Here is a 24,583-nt window from a genome sequence, read left to right on the forward strand (position 1 = left end):
TAATCACACCAGTCAGGAGAAAAATTTAAAATTCCACAAGCAACCATAATTCTGCCAGCTTATGTATATGCACTACAACAAGTTGTTTTATTAGATGATCTCTTTGAAGATCTACCACTGAGCATAATGATATATTACTCAGCTAACAGAATAGAGGGAGGGCTTTTTTTGTTTGTTGTGTTTTGATTTTGATTTTTAATAACCGTTAGTTGCAGACATACCATTTTATATTATTTCCTACTGTCATGGTCATGCAATATGAAAGATTTTTTTTAAAAAAACAACAACCTACAGCAATAAACACATAAAAGCCAGGATATAATTCCCTACAGCCACTCCCTTCTCTTTACCAAGAAGTTTTAATTAAATACATTCTCCAGTCTTTCACTGTACAATCAAGAATACACACCCAGAAGGCCAGGATCTTCACCAGTGCAAGGAGCCCATGTTTTCCTCATCCATCCCACAAAATCAAGCAATCTAAAGTATCTCTTCATTGTTTCTTCCAGTCAGCATTTCCAGCAGTCATAATCACAGATATACTTTACCTTTTTTGTATTTCAATACTGACAGCAGAAGAATGTGAATTGCAGACAGAAGAAAAGCTGTGAGACTTGAGTTGGTAATAAACCATTTATGCCTTTTTATTTTAGTTGCAAAACTGCTGTCGGCTCACTGGCAGAATATTACTGTCTTTACACAACAAGCAGTATCTTTGTACATTCTTGAATAATGTAGCATGTAATTTCCTCTTGTTGAAATGAATGGTGAATTATTTATGATCATGTCTATGCAATATTTTTCTGCTGTACATAAATATATACCAGCTTACAAAGCAGGAATCAACATAAACCTTTTCAAGCACCTTGGCCAAAAGTAATCCTCCTCATAAAAATGAGGGGTTTGGGCAATCTCCTAAGTAGGAAACGGGGACATAAGAATGGACATAAGAGATGACTCATCAGAATGAGGAGGGAAAACAAAACAAAAACAAAACAAAAACTGCAAACAGCTACCTCAGATTTCAGCAAACTCCCACTGAAGCCAACAGGACCTACAGTACAGATTTCAACTGAGGAAGACTTAACCTAACAAATATATTTACAGACAACAGAGGATTTAATAAGCAAATAAGGTTTTTTGCCTGTTAAAAATTGACTTTTTCCTTGGTAGTTTCCCTGTGCAACACCCACTTTACGTAAAACTGCCCAGTATTGGCAGTTTTGGCTGAATGGCCAGAGGACTCCTGCCTGCCCTGTGCAGGCTGCAGAAGACCAGAGTACTGGCAGGTACACACCTACAGGCACATCAAAATCAGCACAAGGCAGAGCTGCCCACTACAGCTTAGCAAGAAACCTACTGAAAATGGAGTACCCGCTATGCCTTATTTATTGTCCTAAGGACAGCTAAAAAGATAAATCCCACAAAGAATAAAACATGCAAGATTTTTTTAATTGCTCACGTATTTTCATTCATATCTAGATAATTGAATATTTGTTTTATTTCTTTTAACTAAAGATTTAATATAATCCTTCTCCTTTCTCTTAAAGAACTATAAGGGAATACTGTAATCAAAATGACTATGAAAATAAATTACTTTCATATGCTCAGCCATATAACTAAAATTCTCCTCCTCAATGAATAAGATAAACCAGATGGAATAGATTTTACAGATGCACACACATCTTCTGGACGTCTCAGCATATGACTTCTATTTTTCAGGTCACAAGCTTCAATTTTTAATGTGCTTTCCTTTTTTCATAATTCTTTAAAATGAAGACAAAGTGAACTTTTGCTAGTACACTTAAGTCTAAATTTCATACTAGCCTTGTTACTTTTAGACATGCTTGGCTTTTCCTGCTACCACATGAAAGAGTGGCATGCTGTGAACCTATTATAAACACACTTCAAGTAGACCAGTAACATGCTTCCCAGCTTGATGTATAGCAGTGTTTCTCTGTTTGATGTCAATGGAGCTACATCATTTTGTTTCCTCTCTTCACACAATATAATTAAAATGTGGAACTCATCAAGGCCAAAAGTTTGAATGCATTTAAAAGACGTCAGACAATTAATGGAGAATAAATCTATCAGTGGTTGCTTTCGCCAATTCCCACAAGGTAGAAATATGGGGCTGTAAGAAATCTATAAATACCTGCTTTACACACTTTCACCAGGCATTTATTACTGGTCATGACCAGAGACAGGAGACAGGGACAGAGATATATGTGATATTTGAAAATCCGACCCAGGAAGGTTGTCCTGTTGGGAAGGTCACAGCCTGAAAATGTTTATGTCTAGGATAAGTTGCAAAATAATCCACAGACTCTCAGGGTAGAAGTGGTGAAGCCCAGCCAAAGCATGTCTCTCAGATATAGTTCCTACAGACAGTCTCTCCAGTCTCACAAAATTACTTTGGCTTTTTTTTTCTCTGTCCATTTTCCTGTTGCCACCCATGTCTGGCATCACATTAAGGTTTTGTCTGCTGATGTGTTTATTGCACCTGAGAAAGAAGGGCATTTTTTTCACTAGGAATCTTCTTAGTTTTCAATAAAAGCCAAAACCTAGAACTATTAATACACAGAAACACAAGAGAAGTTCATGTTCTTGCTCTGTTGCTTCCCTGTTCTATCCTTACTGGAAAGGATAAGGACTGAGCGAGATTGCAGGCTTCACAAAGGGTTTGCTTTCGAACACCGTGTTTTCAGAGCAAGCCAAGGTATTTGTTCAAACAACATGAGGAAGTTCATCCTGTTAGTGAGTAGGCAGTACAGGCAGTACTGGTTCAATAAACAAAACAGTAGAAGTCATAAAAACTGGACATACAAAAAAAAAAAAAAAAACTATTCATGAAAAGAAAGGAATAATTGTATATTTACTCTATCCTTCTTATTGTACTCATTTGGCTGCTCACATTAGCACTTTAGGAAATAAACTTTGCCTGAATTCACATATACTCACCTCAAAGAAATCAAAGAGCTGCCAAAAAAAATGAGAATCATTGCTCTCTGCAACCTCCTTGCAAGATAAATAAATAAGTGAAAATAAATACAATAAAAATGCTATTGCAACGGTTTAGAAAAGCCATGGGACTCATTACAAAGCTCAGCAACCTCTCACAGACTGAAGTATAGCTCTTCTACTTGCTTAAAAATGCTAATAAAAAAAAAAAAAAGAAGAAGAAGAAAAAAAAATAGGTCCAACTCCCAAGAAGTGATATTAAGCCACCACAAATATTTGTAAGGCAATCACTTGAGAAACAGTTTCATTTTAAAAGCTAGAATATGTGGTCATAACCCATGGTTATACACTCAACCTGCTGAACAACAGCTGAACACTTTTCAAGCGTACAATATTCTTTTAAGAACCCAGATCTGAAGCCTTTTAAAGCCAAAAGCAAACCTCCTGAATCACCACTGAATCACCAGTCTTGCCCAAATATTAACTGTGGCTCATTCCCTAACACAGATGGTTTCTTTCTCAAGATCTAATCCAAACACACTCTACTCCTTACTAATCAATATACTTCCAGAGAAAATGAAAGAATGGGACAGCCTCTATTTGCAAAAATCAGCAAACTCCCCTAAAATCAGATTAACAGCAGTATTTTCAATCAAATAAGGACGTACTTTTATTTGTCCTGCAGAGCTCAGGAAATAGTTACTGAGCTTAAATCACCACTTAATTAGGGCATGAACACTGCCTGAATAAACAGATTATCAGAAGCAAGGAAAAAGGAGGGGAGGTGGGAAAGTGAGCAGCAGATTGTCCTGGACCAGCTGCAGCAGGTCAATGCCTTCCCCAGGACCTGTTATGTCTGAAGTCCAAGTGTGTTCCTAGAAATGATATAGGCATAGCTTCTTGCTGCCATGTTGGCATGTTCTGATGTGCTATTATTTATTTTACCTTGAAAATGTGAAAAGACTAGTTAAGCCTGATATTGCCCATTTTTAGACTTATTTTTTAGTGGGGGAAAAAAAAATCAATAAAAATGTAATCATTTCTGAGTTGTTTTTATCTTTGCATTTCACCTGACTTAAATTGTTCTAGAATCAGACCCGTCATTTCTCCACATTAAGTGCAGAATAAAATGTCCAGACAGGAAAATAAAACAGTCCAAAGACAGCCAGCCTCCATCTTACTGATAAATGCCAAAGTATATCATGGTCACAGTTAGATCTAAACTAGCATAAAGGTTCAGAAGGCAATGGGCTGGTTCTTCTGCATTTAACATAGGGGATGATGTCTAGACAGTAATTGTGATGGTGATACCTTCCTCAGATCCACACAACATCATTTTCCAAAGCAATTCCAGTGCAAGATTTATGTCAGAGATGAGAGCAGAAGTGAAGTTTAGGGAACTGGGGCATCATTACTGAAATGACTTCTCCAGAAAAGTAGTTCCAAAAGCCCTAAAAGAAAAACCACCACTGCCAGCCACCTGTCCTGTGACACCAGGCATCCCAAGCATAGTGAATCCTTCAACTTGCATCAAGATGGAGCTCACACCCATGTATTTAAGACATTCCTTGTCTCCAACTATGGAACAAAATCTTGTTCTCACATATTGATAAGGGTAACAGAGCAGAATTTTGCCTCCAGTACTCAACTAGCTTCTCAACTCTTGATCAAAGTTTGTTGACTATGGTGTGCAACATCTCAAGTAATTCATCTTTTTGCTTCACTTAATTTCTATTCATTTCACATAGTGGCTTGCTAGAGAAATACTCGCAGATTTATACTGAACACTAAAAAAAAAAAAAAAAAAAAAGAAAAAAAGCACACTGTAGAAAAACTTCACCTTTACTTAAATTACACTAGTGCATGTCTTCTCACACAAAAGCCATTTTTAGCCAGATTATGCAGGGTCAAAGTTCAGTATCTTTATTTTATTATTATTATTATTACTCACATAGTTACTGGGAGCAATCTCCTGACATATCCTACACAGTCATTGAGGTCATCCCACAAAAACAGAGATAAATTGATGCGTCCATTCTGTGTGGCACACAGATTCCTTTCCCACAAATCTGGAACCAGATTTGAAAGTTGTGGTACAAGCAGAAATCACATCTATTTAATGGCTATCAAAACAGTCAGCTCCTCATTGAAAACAACCGAATCACTAAGAGCCAGAACAGATATAAAATATTGATGTTAATGGCAGTTAACTTTTATCCCCTGTTAAAAAAAAAAAAAAAAAAAAAAAAAAGCACACTCTCTTAAATCTCCAGAAAGACATCCAGCGTCAACAATTTGATCAAAACAGACATAGAAGGTTAAATCACTCGTTCGGTGATTTAATGTCACTGAGAATTCTTCAGGTTAAATTTGCTATATTTATTTTCTTTTGTTATGAAGCAAAAGAAACAAAGAGCTCCTGGTAAAGAAAAAAAGGACCACCTGAAATACAGTGTCAGGTACAGTGGAAGCAATTAGTCTGGCCCTGTCACAAATTATTTTATTATGAATTTAATAGGAACAAACAGATGTTGAAGTTTCATTTTCAACACAGGATATCACAATACTTTACAATAATGAAAATTCTCTCCTATATGCACTTTCAAGCAATAAATCACACTATCACTCTGCAAATTGGTAACATTCCTCCTGTTAAAAACACTAATGCAACAGGGAAACACGTAATGTGCAGGCTGAATCTATGATGGAGCTCTTCCAATCCAAGTAGTTTTTTAATCAACAAAATGCAGGGGGTTGAGGGATTGGCAGGTGGGAAAACAGCTCCCACATGCCCCGCAGGCAGGCTGTAATCAAAAAACAAATAAGTACTTATCTTTAGAAAACTCTGGAGGCAAAGAATTGCTCCAGTATTGACAGAGTTCACTTATCAAAGGCAGGCTATTTTTCATTGTGCACTTCTTTCTGACAGCTGCCCATCCCACTTTCGTTTCAGGCTTCCAAGCCTGCTTCTTTGGTTGAGTCTCTGGGCTGACACTGCAGTAATTTGCTCAAATGGTTCTTCTGGAGCAATTGCTCAGTGGAGATACAGCTTTTCCCATCATGCAAAACTGGGTTTGGTGAGGACAGCATGCTTGTTTCCATCACCTTATCTGAACACAGAAAAATCCTCCATGTGCTCATGCTGCCCAGCTCATCAGCAAAGTAGCCTGCCCATCACACATGTCCCTAAACTCACAGCCAAGAGCCATGGAGATCAAAGGGAATTAGAGACCACGGGTCCTCTCCAAGCTCACATCAGGACAGCAAATAGTTCTGATGCAGCAGGTACCCTAACCCTAACCAATACTGCAGTAGTGAGTGCTACCAAGTCATTAACAGTGGAGTGGGAGAAAGTTCAGCAAGTTGAGCTTGGCTCGAGCACTTTCTTGCATTAACAGAAGCAGACTGCAAGGTTGTCCAGCTCTCGAGGCAGTCAGACAGCATGCAGCAAGAGCTGAGAAGACAGCACAGCTCTCCAGTTTGTGTTCACACACTTGTACCTTGGCCAAGTGCTGATCCTACAATATCAATGCACAGAAACAACAACAAAGAGAACCTGGAAAGAGAACACCATTTCCCAAACGTTTTCATTCCTGAGAAAAGAAAACGTGATTTCCCCTTTGTTTTCTATTACTTTATTAGGAGCTGATTGACAGGCCTCTTCTTGTCCTCAGATCATAGTGTAATTATGTACCTATGTCAACTAAACACTGCTATTTCTTTTCAGGGTTTAACAAGTTAAATATAAGAGCAGAGATATAAAAATATAAATATATATTATAGTACAACAGTCTCATGCCATTTACTAGACTGTACTTATAAACAAGAATACAATTAATATAGTGAAGCAAGTAAAAAATATGTTCTGAAAGCTCTTGTAAAAATAACATCTTTGAATTGCACATTCTTGGAGAATTCACCTTCCTAGGTGGGTTTAACCAATCTAAATTTAATCTAGCAGCTTTATAAATTTACATTGGGTGGAAGATTATTATTGAGTATCCATTTGGCAATTACCCAGTTCTGTTTTCCTCAAAAAAAAAAAAAAAAAAAAAAAAAAAAAAAAAATGGCAAATTTGCCCTTGGGCTGAAACTCATGAATAAGGATCCACTTCAAAAAAAGCGGAAGTCAGAAGAGATGAAATTCATCAGAAGAAAAGTAGATGCCAGAGATCTACACACAATATGATCACATTGGACACTGGAGAGAAATCATCCAGAGGAAGCAGTCTAAAGATGACCCATGTCCTTGGAGAGCCTATTTGTTTACCTTGGCTGCAACGTGAGCTTTGAGTGACTTGCTTCAGATTTAGGCATCTGCACACCACTAAGGTGAGATGAACACCAAAGCTTCACTGTGTTGAAGACAAATAAATCTTCCTATTCAGAGTGCCAGCTAACTCTCACTAAAGAAGGACATGCAGGGTGAGTGTAGCACAGCTGACTCTGCAGGAAGAGATCTTTCAGTGATGAAGAGTTATTTTCAGCATGGGTCTTTGTCTCTTGTATTGATCACTGGGCCAGAACCAACACATGGGAGAAAAATGTTCTGAGAGTATTTCCAATAGTCTTGCCAAGCATTTTCAGCCTCGACATGCTGCAAAGTAGTGGGCATTCACAGCTATGTTACTCTGATTACCATCTTGTTCTTTTTACACGCTTGATTTTACTTGATTTTAGCAGCTGCTACCTCAAGTTGATTTAAAGTGAGAAACATTCTTCCCACCATCTGAAATCTAATACTTTCTGCCACTTTGCAAATGGTATACAGTATGAATTGCTAAATCTCGTGGGTTGTGAGAGATCAGCTGCTAATTTAAGGATGCTTTTGAGGGATGAATATTATTATATGGAATAAATAGAATACGCATAATATAATGCCTCCAGTGCCTGTTTATCTTATGGTTTGCTAAAATATTTTTGTTTGCAATGATACGACAAGATGGTATCCACTAGAATTCATTTGTTCACACCTCACACTTCAATAAATAAGCAGTCTTTCTGAAAGGAATTTGTTGATGTGATACTTAACATTGCTTTAAATACAGTGTTGTTCTGACAATTTCAGGGTATATGCTAGCAGTCTTTCCTCTGATTTTTAATGACTGGAAAGGGATTTTCCTCCACCTCCAAACTAAATTTTCTCTGTAAGCTTTGTTATCTTAACCCTGTCATCTGAAATTTACCATTATGACTCATATATGGTACCTTCTCCATGAGACATACATTAAAATGGATGGAAAAACATATCTCATCTGTACATAACTACTGTGTAAGTATTTCTTCATGAATAGGGCATTTCATCTTTCATCTACTACTGAGTGGGTGAAAGGAAACACACACAGCTGCATCCTGAAGAGACAAACTGAGTTTGTCATTAAAGCGCCTTGTAAATTCAAACAAAAATTAGTCAACAAATATTATTAATTTAAACCAAGTCACACCTGTGACTTTGTTTCCAAAAAAAAAAAAAAAAGCATATCAATAAATTTCATAAACATTCAACAACTTGCATTCTTTAAGTGACAACACAACAGATAGATCTCAGCCTATTAAAGCACCAAGAAGGTACATACTTTTTCCAAAGCAAAGTCAATTCAGAGCTCACAGTCCAAGAGCAGAACCTCACTAAGCCTAAGTATTATCAAGTAATTGCTAATTAAATAATCTCTAAGCATAACCTGGTATCACTAGCTAACGTTTGTACAGGTAACTTCTGGTTACAGCTAATTAATCTGTAACTTACTGTATCATATGTAAGAATAAACTCTTTAGTATTTATTTATTTTTACTTTTATTATTTACTCAAGCAATATTCACTTCCAAAGTCTTCTAGTGCTATTCATAAGCATTTCATGGGCTTAGCCTACACTGCTCACCCATATCACATGCTCTTTAACGACACAAAAGTGAAACAAATTTTTACTAACCAGCTTACAAGATACCATCTTTTTGAAGACATGACTGCATCACTACACTCTGTTTTCTGCTGATAGTAACACTTATCTTTGTAGGCATAGCACATGCTTGATGTGAAACCTAATGCAATTTGATAATGGCTTAAAAACTTGTTATCATCCTCTCATATCTTTAGATTATTACTTATACCGTAAACTTAAGAAGCAATTCCAATATTTTCATTTGCTGATTTCTAGTTTTAAAAGAAGGAAAACATTTCATTTTTTCACCATCCTCCCAGAAAAATCCCAGCTCTTGATGCAGTTTTCATAACCCAGTAAACTCTAGCCCAGTAACTGCACAAAACCCCTAGTTTGTAACAGAAACAGTGAAGATAAAGTCATGCTGTGTATGGGACTGACCAATTCCCAGTAAGTAAATGCTGTAGTATCCAGATAGACATAAAGCAGAGTAATATAAGTCTGTTCCTCATCCACTGGGTCACTGGCTCCCTGGACTTGGCCATGTATTCCTATAAATTTTGCCTGTGTTTGGTTTCAGTGTACTTGCTTTCCACTTGGAAATAACACAACCACAGGCATCTTTGAATTCTTTATGTTGCACTTAGCCAGACTGTAGATCACAAACAAGATACAAATCTGAGAACTTACTTTACTGATTGTCAACGGAAAGAAACTGAGGGGAGGAACTCTGCATAATGATGAATGTACCAAGAACCTGGCATATGCCCCCCCTCTTTCCTGCAACATTTTCTAAAAACAGAAGACAGAGTTTCTTTAGAAGATCCCAGCTGAAATCAGACCCACAGAAGTTCTGGAATGCTTTTTCCACTTCTTGAAATGAATCATTTACTGAAGCAATTCAAAGATAAATCTAAAGCAACACCAATCCAAACAACTACAGTTGGCATTCAGCTTTTCAAAAAACAGATTCATGACTGTTAATGAGAACCCAAAAAAAAACTTAGTTTCTAGTGACGGAAAAAAAAAAAAAAAAAAAAAAAAGAAATAGTGTATTGACATTATAAAACTCCATAAAGACCTAGAAGCACCTCTAGAATACACACCACTAAATGCTTCATGAGGAACTATAAACCCCAACTTTAGCCAAATTAACATATCTAATTAAAGCCATCTCCAGCAAAAAATACCTCCCAAGTATTGAAATGCATTTCCATCTGTTCGGTTTCTCTTTTTACACTAGTGTTTACTCTACCTAGAGTCAAGGATATGGTTCTTTAATTTCATGAGCTTAATGCAATAACTTGATTCAGGCTGTTAATGCATTCAAGACCTTCAGACACCCAGGAGACTCAAATGGCATCAAGAGCATACAGATGCATTTGGAGCAGATATTCTAATGTGAAATAAACAATGAATTCCTTAATATATGGCTGCTGCAGAGGCTACACCAAAATAAGAGCTTATTAGAGTGTCTTAGGACTAGAAGAGAGAGCTTCCAAGCCCATTTATGGTTTCTAAGCACTACTACATTTTGTAAATAACATCACCATGAAAGAAACTAAAACATTGTCAGTAAGTGACAGCACAGGAATTCTATGAAAGCAGAGTTAATTTCTCAAAAGTGACATCCAATTACTATAAAACAAGGATAAATAGAATACATAAGTGTTATGCAGATAACGGTGTAGAAATACACTTCAGCTATGGTGCACTTGTCAGTGGGAGCACGAGCTACAGCTGATGGATCAGACTGCAGCTCCAGAGATGGCACTTGGGTCAATGCCTCAAGTCCAGAGAAATGGGAAAAATGGGCTCCATACTGACCTGCTCTTTAAATAATATTATTGAGTCATGCCTACTCTTTTGTGTTTTTGTTTTTTTTTTTAAGGGTATCAGAAGTGTTTTTATGGTTTCAAAAATACAGCATTGTACAATTCAGTCTGTGCTCAGTTTCCTTTAATGCTTTCCACCCTCAAGAATGCTGTTAACAAAACACAGCGTGTGCTGCAGAAGGCCATATCAATCATTGTCTTCTGCAAAGATCACTCCACGCCCACATCCAAAGCCAGCAACACGTAATCTAGTGCCACTAAATGCCACGTCTTTCATCACAGCCCCAGGATTGTGACTCAGCAGCAGCTGGCAGGAGCAGCCTCGGACACCACAGACCCATGACACTGCCCCTGCAGCAGTGGGGACCGAAGAGCAAAGTCACTCCTGCTTCCCACTGTGCCTGACTCCAGCAGACACCTCCAACACCGGGACAGCCAGCAGCCTTGTAATCCACGTGTGGGGGTCTCTGTGAATCCAGGCTGTGAGGTTGTCAGCCGAATTGATAGATTGATTATTGTTTTTAATTATTAATTGCTTTGGTGCTCTCCCCATGAAAACCCTCCATTTTGGTATCATCATTAGTAGTGGATCTAATGGACAAAGTCTTTCTAGATGGCAAAAATGAAGCCTAGTGTGTAAACCACTCCAAGTCATTCACCTGCTGCTTTTACAACACTTACTTCACCAGTCTATGTAGAAATAAGGCAAGCTAGAAAACCAGCCACCCTAGGGGTATAGGAAAAATGACAGCCTCACTACTGACTTTAAAATTTACAACTTTCTCACTTGTTTAAATCCTGAAGAAAGCCTTCAGTATCCAAAACACTTATAATCAAAGTAAGTGCCCTCGCAGGTTCTAAATAATCTATAAACACAGACAATTTCATGGTTCTTCTCACTAAGTGAAGAAATAAATAAGTGAATAAAATATAGTGATAATATATTTTAATTTCTTTATTGCATGGCTCATTATTGAAATTAGACTTCAGTAATAAAAGCAAATCAGAATAAAGCCATACAATTATGTTTTTTCTTCCTTTACATGTGAAAACTTTTTTCTCATAAAGAACGCTTGCACAGGGCTAAGCTAGTCCAGCAAGACTGACGTAGAACAGACAATACGTTATTGTCCAAACATGAACATTTAAATAAGACACATGAATTATTTTATTAATCTTTTACATAGAAGTTTCTGTCCAACCTGAAAAAAATAAAAATATTAAATGAGCAAAGACATCAGTCTTTGTTGCAAACACCAAGTCCATGCAGCAGACTTGGGAGGTTGCTATAGTGTGTTCAAAGGTACCAAGAGGTTTGTAAAGGTCCATGGGGATCAGCCCCTCAGGGCATGGGCACCATTCCTTTTCTTGGAGTAACTCCCAGTGGCAGATGTCAGAGTGCTTTGCAGTCTGTGGCTGACAAAGTGATGTGCATACTGATGTGTTAAAATCTACTGTGCTACCACAGGACATAAAATGGTAGAAGCCCAAGAACAACCCAGGCCTAACTCACCATCTCAAATTCCATGACATGGGGATTGATGGACTTTGGCCAAAATTCAGATACGTGTTGCAAAGGATGGAATGCCATTGGCAATCCAGTCTCTACAGAAACAACCTAAGACAGGCAGCACTGAATCTCAATTCCCCCCAGTAACTTCATTAAACCAGACAAATGTCAGCCTCTCAACGAGCTCACAGGGCGGAGCAGCTCATTTCTGGAAGATGACGGAGAAGTTGTGCAATGGGGTCCTCAGCAGGGCTGAGCCAGCCTCTGCCACAGCAGCAGCACCAGGTGGCATTTTCAGAAACGTTGCTGCAAGACCTGGAGTGAGGAAGTGAAACTCTCAAGCTCATAAACAAAGCTCAGTTAAGACCCTCAATTCATACGATTGGTTTCGTATTAACTGCTAAAACTCCAATGTGCTCCATTTATTAGTCAGCACCATTTCTAGCAGTTAAGCAATGCTTTGCCTCAGGTTTTGCTCAAACACAGAAAAAGGAAGTAAAAACAGTGCCCTATACTCTGCCTCCCATAAGACCCACAGAGCTACTATGACACCAACACAACTCAGTCTTTCTGTCTCAACTACAGAAAAGTCAATTTCCATTTTCTAACAGTGTTTCTTTTGCATACAGACCAAAAAGTGTGCATCAGTCAATTGAGTATCTCTGATGACGGAGAAAAGAAACACTGCTAGACACCACAACCCTGATCATGAGCTCTTTGCTTGCTCTTACTGCTGAGCAGTTATCCATTATGTTTTGCTCATCAAGATAGCTTGTGCTCATTGGGTTCTGGAGAACAAGTTTTACAGTGGGTACTAAGTGTTCCTTTTCCAGTTCAGAGAGATATCCCCATGTGTCTATCTATATTTACACTTTGCTTTGAAGACTTTAAAACCTGAAGGTGAATTGAGGAGTTCTGTAAGTGGATGCTGTTTTCTACTTTTAGAAGTGGTCCTTCTCCTGTCTGCACAACCTTCCACCATGATTTCAGTGCTGCAAGAGTTTTTCATTCATCCCACTGCTTTTAACTTGGCTGGAGATGAATATATATGTAAATCACAGGTTAAAGTATCTTTAATGATCGTACAGTTCATAATAAAAAGACTGTCCTTTGTACAGAAATGTACATTCATCCTTCCGAAAATTTAGTAAGACTATTAATTATACTTTTAAAGACTGAATCTCAAAATGTCACTGCTGACATTTAAGGCTCATATAAAATGCAAGTCTATCTTGTCTGTGAGAAACAAGTCTATACAATCTATTTTAAGATGAAAATATTTATAAAGGAAGGAACATGCCAATTAGGAATACAAACAGAAACAAACCCATTCAGAGCAAGTTGCCTTTTTTTTTTTTTTTTTTTTTTTTTTTTTAAGTATTTTACATACAAGGGCATATTTCTCCTAGCACAGTGCACAAAATAAGTGACATCTGGTGGCTACATGCTGTAATATAAGTAGGCAAGTCATTTCAATGCTGTTAACCATTTCAATTAAGTTTATTGCTTCTTAGTAAAGCTGTAAAGCTTTTTAGATGTTTTATTTATTTATTTTGACACAGACACTTCTGAGACTCTCAGGCACTGTGATCCCTGGCAACTGCTGTTAGCTAATTAAAGTGGGGTTGTCATATTCACATCAGGAAAAAAACATTACTCCAAAAAGGAATTAGCAAGGCATGGCAAAACAGCACTAAGATATAGCCGGGCAACCCCAGTTAAAATCACAGAGCCATGCTGTAAGGAGAGACTGCACAAAATTTTGAGAAGGAAATCCTTCAAGGGCTTGAATAAATTAACATAGGTTTGGCTTTTTCATTAGATTTTAACTTAAAAAAAAAAAAAAAAAAAAAAACCTATGATTTTTATTCTGAGTTTAACAAGATCCTGGTGACTAAAACTTTAACAAACATGAAAGTCTTTCCTCTTTTCATCCCTTCTTGATCCTCAGTGTTGGTAACATCTAATCCATCCAAGTCCTCTGCAACTAAACCTGCACTCCAGGCAAAGCAATTACAGCTACCTTTCTAGCTTTTGCAGACAGAAATGAAGTTCACTTTTATAAAGCAATAAGCCTCTCTTGGATAATTAACAAATATATGGTCAGCTACAGTTAAAATTACAAAATTGCCATCACTGCAATTTCAAGGCTTGTGATACCAATTTCTTCAGTAATAAGTGTTTACAGAAAGAGTCTGTAAGCACTATCTAGCAAAAAATCAGATGAAATATAAACAGACTCTAAATATTTATCAGCAGAGGAAGTGCAAAAATATAGCAGGGAAATAAAGCGGATGGCAGGCTAAATCCAGAGCCATTGAGTGTTCTTCGAAGGATGTGTTAGGAGGAACTTCATTTTCAGTTTGACAACACTAAATCACATTAATTCCTTCCTCCTATTCAGTTGATACTTAAAAATCCTTGGTGCCAGAAGGACAACACTAAATATGTCCCTAAAACTATTCCTGAACACCGTACTTGATGAAGAAAAAATGTATTAAAAATAAAAAATAAAAAAACACCTGCCCAAATTCCTATCCACACAATGCAACAATGCAATACTCTAACAGTTAGGCTTTGGGGGTTTCCATCACTTTAGAAGACAAAATATCTGTAACAGGAATGTCCACCTGCACACTCAGCTTTCATTAGCACCAAAGTGGGTCTCCAAAAATGGGGACCTCTGACATGAAGCTGTGACAGGGGCAGTTCAGACTGGGTGTTAGAAAAAGGCTCTGCACCCAGAGGTGGTCAGGCACTGGGACAGGCTGCCCAGGGCAGTGGTTACAGCACTGACCCTGCTGAAGTCCAAGGAGCATTTGGACAACGCTCTCGGACACCTGGTCTGATATTTGGGTAGGCCTGTATGGAGCCAGGAGTTGGACTCAGTGATCCCTGGGGGTCCATTCCAACTCAGGGTATTCTTATTCTATGGGATAACACAACCAGTGCTATGTTATTTCAACTGGAAACATTTTCTTTTCATACGCTCTCTTCCCCACCAGACATCATCTTCACCTTAGAATTTCCCAGCTGAACTAAAGAACATAAAACTACATCTGAATGACTCCAGCAACTCATTAAGAAGAAAACTTCTTAAAATCCCATTTCAATTTATTTCATTTTATATATCTTTTTTTTTAAATCCTGGCATGCTTAAGTCAGCAGGAAGAGTTTTCATTGACTTCAATGAAGCCAGAAGTTCATCCTGAGAACTGCTGTTTGGAATGAGTGCAGCATTTATACTACCTAATTTGAAACCCTGAAGTTTGTTGTTAAATGTAACTTAATGATATTTGCTGCTTCAGAATTATTTGTTATCTTTAAAGATACACAAAGTTAAGATACTGCAATGTATCATTTTTAGTGATTATGTTTGGGAGAATCTTGTTTTAGTAGCAAGCACATATTTTTAATGCACAACTATATATTGTCATAAAGTTTCACTTTATTTTGTAATAGTGAAAAGCCTTAGAAAATAATATTGGCAAAATATCTAGAATTATAATAGTCCAACAAAAAAAACCTTGTTGATATTTACATGGTTACTTGTATTTTCACAGTACATTTTTTTTACAGCTTTTGTCATTTATTATCCAGTGTACTAGTATAGTGAGATGAAAACTTAGACAACTGGAGAGATTACACCCACTTAATGGGTACCATTAAAAGACAAAGCTATTAAATCTCAGCAGAAGGTTTTTATGCATTCTGCAATATTAAACCAAAATGAGTTATTGCAATGTTGTAACCATGATATCAAACAACAAGAATACTAAATCCTTAAAGCTGCATCCAGAAATAAGCAGCAAATGACTTGATGCCATCTTATGAAGTGCATTTTACCCAAAGAGTTACTGAAATCTGTTTTAAAAAAAAAATAACACAAGGCAGTGTTAAGACTTAAACTAAAAGCTCCTCCTTGTCATGATGTGGCAGTGTTAAAGGCACCAGAGAACACCCCAAACGCCTTCAACATTCAGGAAGAGTACAAAAAAAGTCTCTGTGTGTCCCAGGCCACTTGCTCTGCAGGGCAGAGCCAGGAGAAGACACACGGGGACACTGAGCAGTCAGGTATTGGGATGGGTTGCCCAGGGAGCTGGTGGCGTCACCATCCCTGGGGGTGTTCAAGGAAAGGTTGGACATGGTGCCTGGGGACATGGTTTAGTGGGTGATGTTGGTGGTAGGGAGATGGTTGGACCAGATGATCTTGGAGGTCTCTCCCAAACATAATGGTTCTAGGATTCTATGATTCTACTGCTAGACCAGGTATGGCATGTAAACAGTGATCAGCTCCAGTCATCAGCAAGACAGACAGATTGCATCCAATGGGACAACTCAGCTGCGTGGTCTGTCCTTGTGCAAGCACAAGGATGTGTCCAACAAGATGGAGTTTTCCCACCTATGATGTGGGGAAGCAGAGGGTGGTGTTGCCTTCTAGTGAGGATGCAAGGCAAAAGCTTGTCTGGCCGATACACTCCTTGATGCAGCCTCCCAGCAAGGCTCCCTGCCTTGCAGAAAAGGGTGCACAGCTGGGACATGACTCCTTACACACACGTAGTCAATGACGAAATTCTCCAGAACAACTGGAGAACATTTTCTGTGCCCATGTTTGAGGTGCCAAATTCTTGTCCCCCTTACATCAGTGAAAACCCAGAGCTGAGCTGCTCCTGACCTAACCTAATGGAAGAGAAATCCACGTGGGATTTCCCTGGTTACCAATATAAATTGCATTTTACTATGTTGTGTATTTTTAATTTGACTGTTTTCCTTAGCAGTGTTTTAAAACCTACTCTTAAGAGTTAAATGCTTCAGTATTTAAATAGCCCAATGTTAAACAAATCAATTTTTCCTCCTTCCTATAATGAGAGAGATGAGCTTAGGTTCCACTGTTCCCTTCTGTTCACCTCTCACATCTCATTTCTTGTTGAAACTGTTTTAAAGCTGGCATAAATAGCTTTGCAAAGTAATTTTAATACTGAATGTCAAGAGCAATACTGGTTTCATTATGATTTATCCTTATCTGTTCCTCAGGCAAGTTAATCCTCAACCTGAGATACTGTTTTTATAGCACTATAATTTATGATTTTTTTTTTCATCTAAATTATTTACTTTATGAATGAGTCCAACAAGTTGCTCACAGCCTAAAGCTCAATACTCAATGCCAAAATGTTCAAGAACATGTTTTTGTCTTTTTAATGAAGAGACCACAAGTTTAGCAGTAATGTAGTAACTAACAAATGTGGTAACTGTTATTGGTAACCCTTCACACAGTGGAGCTTTCATACAGCAAAATTCAGTCACTTATCTGACCTTTGCACTTGCAATGGATGCAAAACTATGATCTAGAAATCCAGAGAGCCACAAAACAAGTGAAGTAACCCTAATCCTGGAGCACAACTGCACAGCATGAACCCATATGCCTTCACGAAGCTCACCTGCCATCAGACCTGATGTACACATGCAACCTGCCCCTCTTCCATACATAACGTAATAGCATACAAAATCCCTTAGAGGAATGGATCCAGGCAATTTTCTCAGGCCTTGGCAATCAAGCCAGAAGGACAAACTCTACAGCAGTAACCCTAAAAATGCACTAATCATAATCACAAAAGGAAGAAGAGCACAACCTTTGGCATCACACTGTGAAACAGGTCTATGAACTACTGAGCTTTCAATGTTCCTGGGAAGTCCTACAAATTTCAGATTTCAGTTTAACTTATTTAACATTAACAATGTCTACTTAACATTATCTATTTAATATCTACACAGCTCAGTTAGAAGACAAATTTCTGATCTAACAAGTAGCCAAAATACAAGAGTTTGGAAAGGAGTATTAGATAAAAATCAGATATAGAATTTTCAAGGGATGAAGCTTCCAAAGGAAGAGCTGGGCTCACAGGCAAACCCATCTCACTGCATGATAAACCTGTTAAACAACCTAATAATCCATCCTTCTTGATTTTCTTTTATTTCCAGCTTTTTAAAGTTAAATCTCCTGGCTGTACCAAACATACTCCTCCTCCTTTTTTGGATTAATAAATTAATTAATAAATTCTAGTATCCATAGGCCATTATATCCAATCTTAGGCACTACAATGAGCTCACATTTTCTTCAAATCATGTGCAAAACCTTCCAGGGTCCTGATTTCTATTACTTTTTTCAAAATGTCTCTCCCATTTCTTTGTATCTCACAGCGAATTTCATGCCAGACCTAAAGCACTTAAATTAAGCACTTTTTTCCATATAGCTCCAAGACCTGAATTTTAACTGGACACATATAGCACATAAGGACGTTGTCATCTTCATCTGAAGTTATCCAGCGTTTCAAACTGACACCTATTGTGCTGCTCACTTTTGTAGTGCCCATTTGACACTACGGTTTATCAGGCATCTTCCATCCCTTATACAGACATATTGCATACAAATCTTCATTATTTTTCCTATGTATCTTACAGAAGTTTGCCATTTTTCAAAGCAGGCTTATTTTGTTTTCTTTGTACTTCTAGAAACCTTTCATTTTTTCTTTTCTCTTTTGGTTTGATATCATAGTTCTTCCCCATTAAAAGTCATCTGTAGTGCTAAGACTGCCATTATATGAAAGGAAAGCACTTCCTGATATTCCATGAGAAGTTGACATGCCCGACTTAAACTAGGCAGTTTTAAGCTTTGCTTGAATTCATACTAGAAAATAATAATGCAGAAGTCTTTTTCAATCTCATCAGCTCTTCTAATTTTATGGTAAGATAGCAAGGTACCTTCACCCACACTGAACATTGACGTTTTATATAAGAAAAGTATCTCCTTATGAGGCACATTTCTCCATCCTGGAAGACATGAAGCAAATGAAAAGCAGTCAGTTTTAATATTTTGCTGTTTAGGTACACATCTGCTTTGTACACTGTGCACTTCACAGTGAGGAACAGCTACAATCGATAGAAAGTTGGCATTATAAAACACAAGTATATATAAAGTGACATGCATATTTGATGAGTCTAAATAATAGCACATTAAGTTATAAATTAAAAAGTGTGAATTTAGTAGTTGTTGGTATAAAAAAGAACATTTATAACTAAATTTTAGGGATCTCAGTACTACCTATTCTTCAATCCTATCAAGTAAAGCCTCAAAATGGACTTATTGCTGTATAAAAAAAAAAAAAAAACAGCAGGAATTACACCCAAAATGCATGGTTTAGGGGTCTGTAATCTAGGACATGACACTGGCTCCTGCATTTTAGATTGCCTGTAGGGGTTAGATTGAAAGCCCAAAGTTGCACTTGCATCAGGGCTGCCAAAAGCAATCTCTGTGGAGGAATTTCAGTCTGGGGAAGGGCAAGGGCCTTGTTTTTAATGAAACTGTGGACATCCTATTAGATATGATGCCTTTCTAGCTTCACTTCCACCTTAGGGTGAAATTCCAAGGCCTTTGTCATTTCCCTACTACCCAAAACCACGTTTCAACACACGAATGAGTTCATTTCAAAGGAAAGCCATTACAAAGAGAGCAGACACCTTGGCAGCCAACTTCCTCCCACACTCTATGCCACTGTGGTGACCTTAGACACTTTCTGCAACCCAAGCAAGGAAGGGCTGCTGCAACAGGAGTTCCAAAAACACTGATGGAGCTGGGTTAGCTTATGGGTACTACCTGAGTTCTGGCAAGCTCACTAGGAAACCAGCAGACATTCCACTTCAGAGACTTGGAGCACACACATTTCAGGTAGTTCAAGCCACTGTGGGAACACCGAGAAGCTGGATCTGGGAATAGGAAGCAGCAGGGCTGTGAGTTGGCGTTGGCAAGTCCACAACCTCAGTGCACTGCCATGGAAGGACACAGAGAGGTCATTCAGCCAGAGCCTACCACGGGCTCCTGTTCACATCCACCATCGCGTCTCATCTCTCATCACAGTCACAGCTGCCCCATCATTGCCATCAGCCGCCACTACCCAACTGGACTTGGGTTTATTTTGTTTCTTCTTGCTAGGCATCAAGCACTTCACCTGGTTGTATCCTCTTCGGGAGGGTTCCACGCTCCTTAAAACCAGTGCTTGCAAGCCACGTCCAACAGCTGCTGGAAGCCAGGTGTAACATAAATTAATAAATATTCCATGGAAAAGCTACATTAACTGCTTGCCCCTAAAGTGCTGTTTAGTGGCATGTCGGGCACAGCTGTGTAATCAAAGGATTACAGAGCTCCCTTTGCAGCGCGCCTGCTGCACTCCAGCTCCTCGGTAGCTTTCCTGTCTCCCTCGCATGTAAAAATCAAATCGAGCAACCGGGGCAGAATTGTAATCACGTCCTTTGGACAGGGAAACACAAATGAAAAGGTCGTACAGACAAACAGCCAGTGTAACCAACTGTACAATACGCTTTCTATTAGATGCACATACAGCCCCACGTATCTTTAAGAGAGTGGGTCAACAATGCTGTACATAGCCAGTCAATTTTAGTGAAATTGCAGTAAAAGTGGAAAGATCAGTGTAATTCAGGCTGCTCTGAGATAAGAGCTTGTAGGAGCTCACAGATCCCATCCCCTCATGTGAATAGCTGTATTTAGACTCAAATCTGGCTCTGCAGTTCTTCAGTAAGAAAAACAGTGCACTCTGCTAGAAACATAAATAAATAAGAAAAACTAATTTGTGGGGAAAGGCACTAAAAAAAACGCTCTCTTATTGGAAATCTACCTTGTTTTTCCACTGCACTTTGGGTTCTTCCAGCTGAGCAACATAAGTCCAGCCAAGGAGTGTGGTGGAAACTCAGTTATCCCTCCCTGTGCAAGGTAAAGAGAAAAATAGGTGGGGCGAGGGAGGAGCTGAAACCTCAAGAAAGCAGTTAAGGAACTCAGCTCAAACTAGGGGAGGCTCCTAAAAACTCTCCAAGATGTTGGAAACAGCAATTCGCATCACCTGAGTTTCCAGAGCAGTGCTGAATGATTTAACAGCACATTTCCTTGCAGTTTTTAATGGCAGGATATACAGCCTTTAAGGACGTAGTAACTGCAAGAGTAATTAAGACTTCGGAGGCAGAGGGAGTATATTGGTACCTATTTAAGTCATGTCTCTCTTCACCTGAATGATGTATCTGTATTGAAAGAGCACAGCTGGATGTTCCAACTTCCTAAATTGTTGTAATTTAGACAAAATCGGCCTGCTGCTGCTTGTTTGTCTCCAGAGAAAGATATGACGAACATCTTTTTTTTTGGACAATGAGCATCTGAACAACTTTTAAAACACAAAATGTAAAGGTAACACAATGCTGAGCTACAGTTTCATAAAATTTTGCTCCTTTGAGCATGTGGGAAAGTACTCAGTCATGGAAAAGTATTTAATAATGTGAAGGATCCCCTTACCAGGCAGCAGAGGAATTTTGAGAAAAAGATCCCTATTGGGTGATGGGAAGTGTAGCATCATGTTTAACAATAGCCCCATGAACTTTGGAAGTTTGCTGTCATCCACCTAGCAACTTGACCTTAAGTATAAATAAACACTTAGAGAGAGATTTTAGTACACAGTCCATGTTTAAGAACACATACAATGCCCACTGAAATCACCTGGGCTACAAACATCATCTCTGTCCACTGAAAGTCCCAGTTCTCATAGAGCTCCTGCCACAGGTTGCAGGTTATCAGACCACAAAAAGAAAAAAAACACTTTCGGTGACACTTCAAGTTTCAAGACTGTTATGAGGTGCTTGCAGGCACTCAGAGGACTTTAGCACAGAGGATAAATAGCAAAAGAATGACTTGTCAATCTCTATTATTAAAATTGTTCGTCACAGTTCATGATTATTTTTGCACAAGTGTATTTAGTTTGTCCAGAGGGTCTATGATTTCTAGCTACTTTCATTGTTTTTCTCACCATAAAAATTTCCTGTGTACGTCAGACTACTTTAATTTTATAGTTACCAGTCTCCTTCTAACAAATACATCAATTCTAGACAGTAACTATATAGCAATATTTTGTAAAAAAAAAAAAAAAAAAAAAAAAAGTAAGAAATAATTCAACTCCAAACTTATGCTACTTCTGGACACAAATAGCACAATGGCTGTGCTGTTAATATAGTGTTAAAATATAAGCAGTATCTCATTTACCTCTCTTTGATTATGCCTTTATAATCCCATCCTTGCTAATACTGCTAGTGGATTATATAACTTATCCTTCCACTTCAACTACATGAAATAACCCAAATATGAGAGTCTGCTTCAACCTGCTCATTTGTAGTTTTCAGATAACTACTTTCTGTTTAGCAAAGAAGATAAAATCCATTACTGTCTTCCACTGCATTAGTGGAATTAAGTGTTTTGTCATGCAAATCTCCGCTGTTTCATCATGTTCCTGTTCCAAAACCTCAAATAAAGCACTCTGAATTTGAGATTAGTCTTCCTGTTACAAAATTTGAACCATGAAACTATTTTGTTATTGATTTCAGAACTGCATGTTGACTGCACTTACAGACATAGGATATAAATGCCATTTAAAGGAAAAATATAAAAATAAAAAAGATTAGTTTCACTACTAAATCTTCATAGAAGTAGTTTCTTCTTTTCTGCATTCAAATTGATTTTCTTCCTTTTGGCATAAGAAGAGCCAGATGAATACTTTGACTCAATGCCCAAGAGTGAAATGGCACCAGCAGCAGAGAAGCTCTCAGGCCAAGAGATGTGTGACAACATTTTGATCAGTGACAAAGAAAACCTTAAGATATCTATTTCATTACTATTTACTGCTTATGAGTGAGTATGTATATATGTGTGTGTTTCATTATATATCAAATACTTACATCACTTTATATAAATAGCATAAATATAAGTATATATGTATAAATCCTGTAGAATACATATAAATCCTATAGATGCTGTGACCTCTCACTAAGGTAAGCTTCCCTTTTTGGCAGAGACCTAGTAGTCCCCAGTTAGTATCAAGTATGATGCTGTTCAATAAAGCAGTTTTTTACACAAATGAGCACATACAATTTTCATTCAAACCTTACAAATATTTACCCTTCACAACTAGCTCTAGCAAACTTTGGGGTTTAACCTGTAATCTGCTCAGCTAACTGCTCTGCTCTTTCCTTGGTCACTAAACGCAAAAGGCGCATGTTTATTCTTCAGATGAGAACGTTTTCTGAGTGTTTTTTCCGGCCAACACGATTCAAGAAGTGAAACATTTATTATGTCATATGCAAGCAAATCAATACAAAGACGTCTTTAGGCCCAAAACCATGGAATAAGACAGAAATACATTTCCATACTGGAAAGTTTGGTGGGTGTTGAGATGCAGCACCCTAGCAATGTTGCCGTCTATCCCATTAACCTACAAACCTGGCTGTGACCATGTAAGGGACTTCACCGCAGGGTACGGCTGTAGTATCACAATGAGGCAGCACAGGAAGCAACAACAACAACGAAAAGCCACCAACTCACCATGTACGACACCACCAAAGTTCAGCGAGGGGACTGTTGCTTAAGAGCCTAACCATAATAACCCGCCACCAAACCTTGACTGCATTCTCAGCAAACGCATGCCACGAAGCTATTTTTACCGGCCAACAGCTCGCGTTGAAGAAATACCCCTTTTCACCGAAAAATAAGCAGCGGCGAGCGGCAACATCCCTCCGGGGCTTAATTCTAGGGAGGATGCGGTGCGGGAATTGGGTGCAGCTCTCCGGGCGAGCCGCGAGCCGGGCGCCTGCTCCCTCTCCAGGGCGCAGCTCCCTGCGGGGTGACAGCGAGCGGCGGTCCCTTTGTCACCGCGGGGACACGCTTAGGGGGGACACCTCTCCCCACCGGCCGAGCCCCGGGGGTGCAGCCCCTCGTGTCCCCCCCAGATATCCCCGGGAGGATGGGGGCTCGCCAGCCTTCCCCTCGGAGCAAAGCGGGGCAGCCCGAGGTGTCCCCGTGGAAGCCCCGCGGTGCCGCCCAACTTCCCGCAAAGTGCTGCCACCTCCAAACTTGGGGAGCAGGCGGTCGGGGAGCCCCCCCGGAGCCGGCTCAGCCTGGCTCAGCCTTACCTCGGCTCCGCACCGCTCCGCACCGCGCCGGGAGGCGCGCCCGCCGCTCTGCTTGTCCTCCCATCCGCGCCCCTGCGGGGGGAAGGAGGAGGAGGAGGAGGAGAAGGAGGAGGAGGAGGAAGGGGAGGAAGGGGAAGGGAGGGAGGGAGCAGCCCCGCGCCGCTCCCCGGCCGCGCTGCGCAGCCCGGGAGGAGGCGTGCTCGGCTCCGCTGGGGTGGGGGGGGCTCCGGCTGTGCCCCCCCAGCGCACACACCCCCAGAAGCACCGCACACACCCCCAGAAGCACCGCACACACCCGCACACACCCGCACCCAGCCGGCTCCGGGTCCCGCTGGGCATCGCCCCCGGCCGGGAGCGGCGCAGCATCGGCTGCAGCCTCGGCTCGC

At 39.3% G+C, this 24,583-nt stretch overlaps 1 protein-coding gene across 1 annotated transcript in view; it reads right to left on the reverse strand.

The window, feature by feature from the left end:
* CHST15 (carbohydrate sulfotransferase 15) overlaps positions 1–24,358 on the reverse strand; it is a 46,685-nt gene extending 22,327 nt beyond the window's left edge. Inside the window, exon 1 of the mRNA XM_084290490.1 lies at positions 24,198–24,358. The gene's annotated coding sequence lies outside the window, so the exon portion shown is untranslated. The remainder of the gene's footprint in view (positions 1–24,197) is intronic.
* Positions 24,359–24,583: the final 225 nt, after the last annotated feature.

Source organism: Netta rufina (genome assembly GCF_964035555.1).
Source record: "Netta rufina genome assembly, chromosome: 7".
In the NCBI taxonomy this organism is placed as follows: domain Eukaryota; kingdom Metazoa; phylum Chordata; class Aves; order Anseriformes; family Anatidae; genus Netta; species Netta rufina.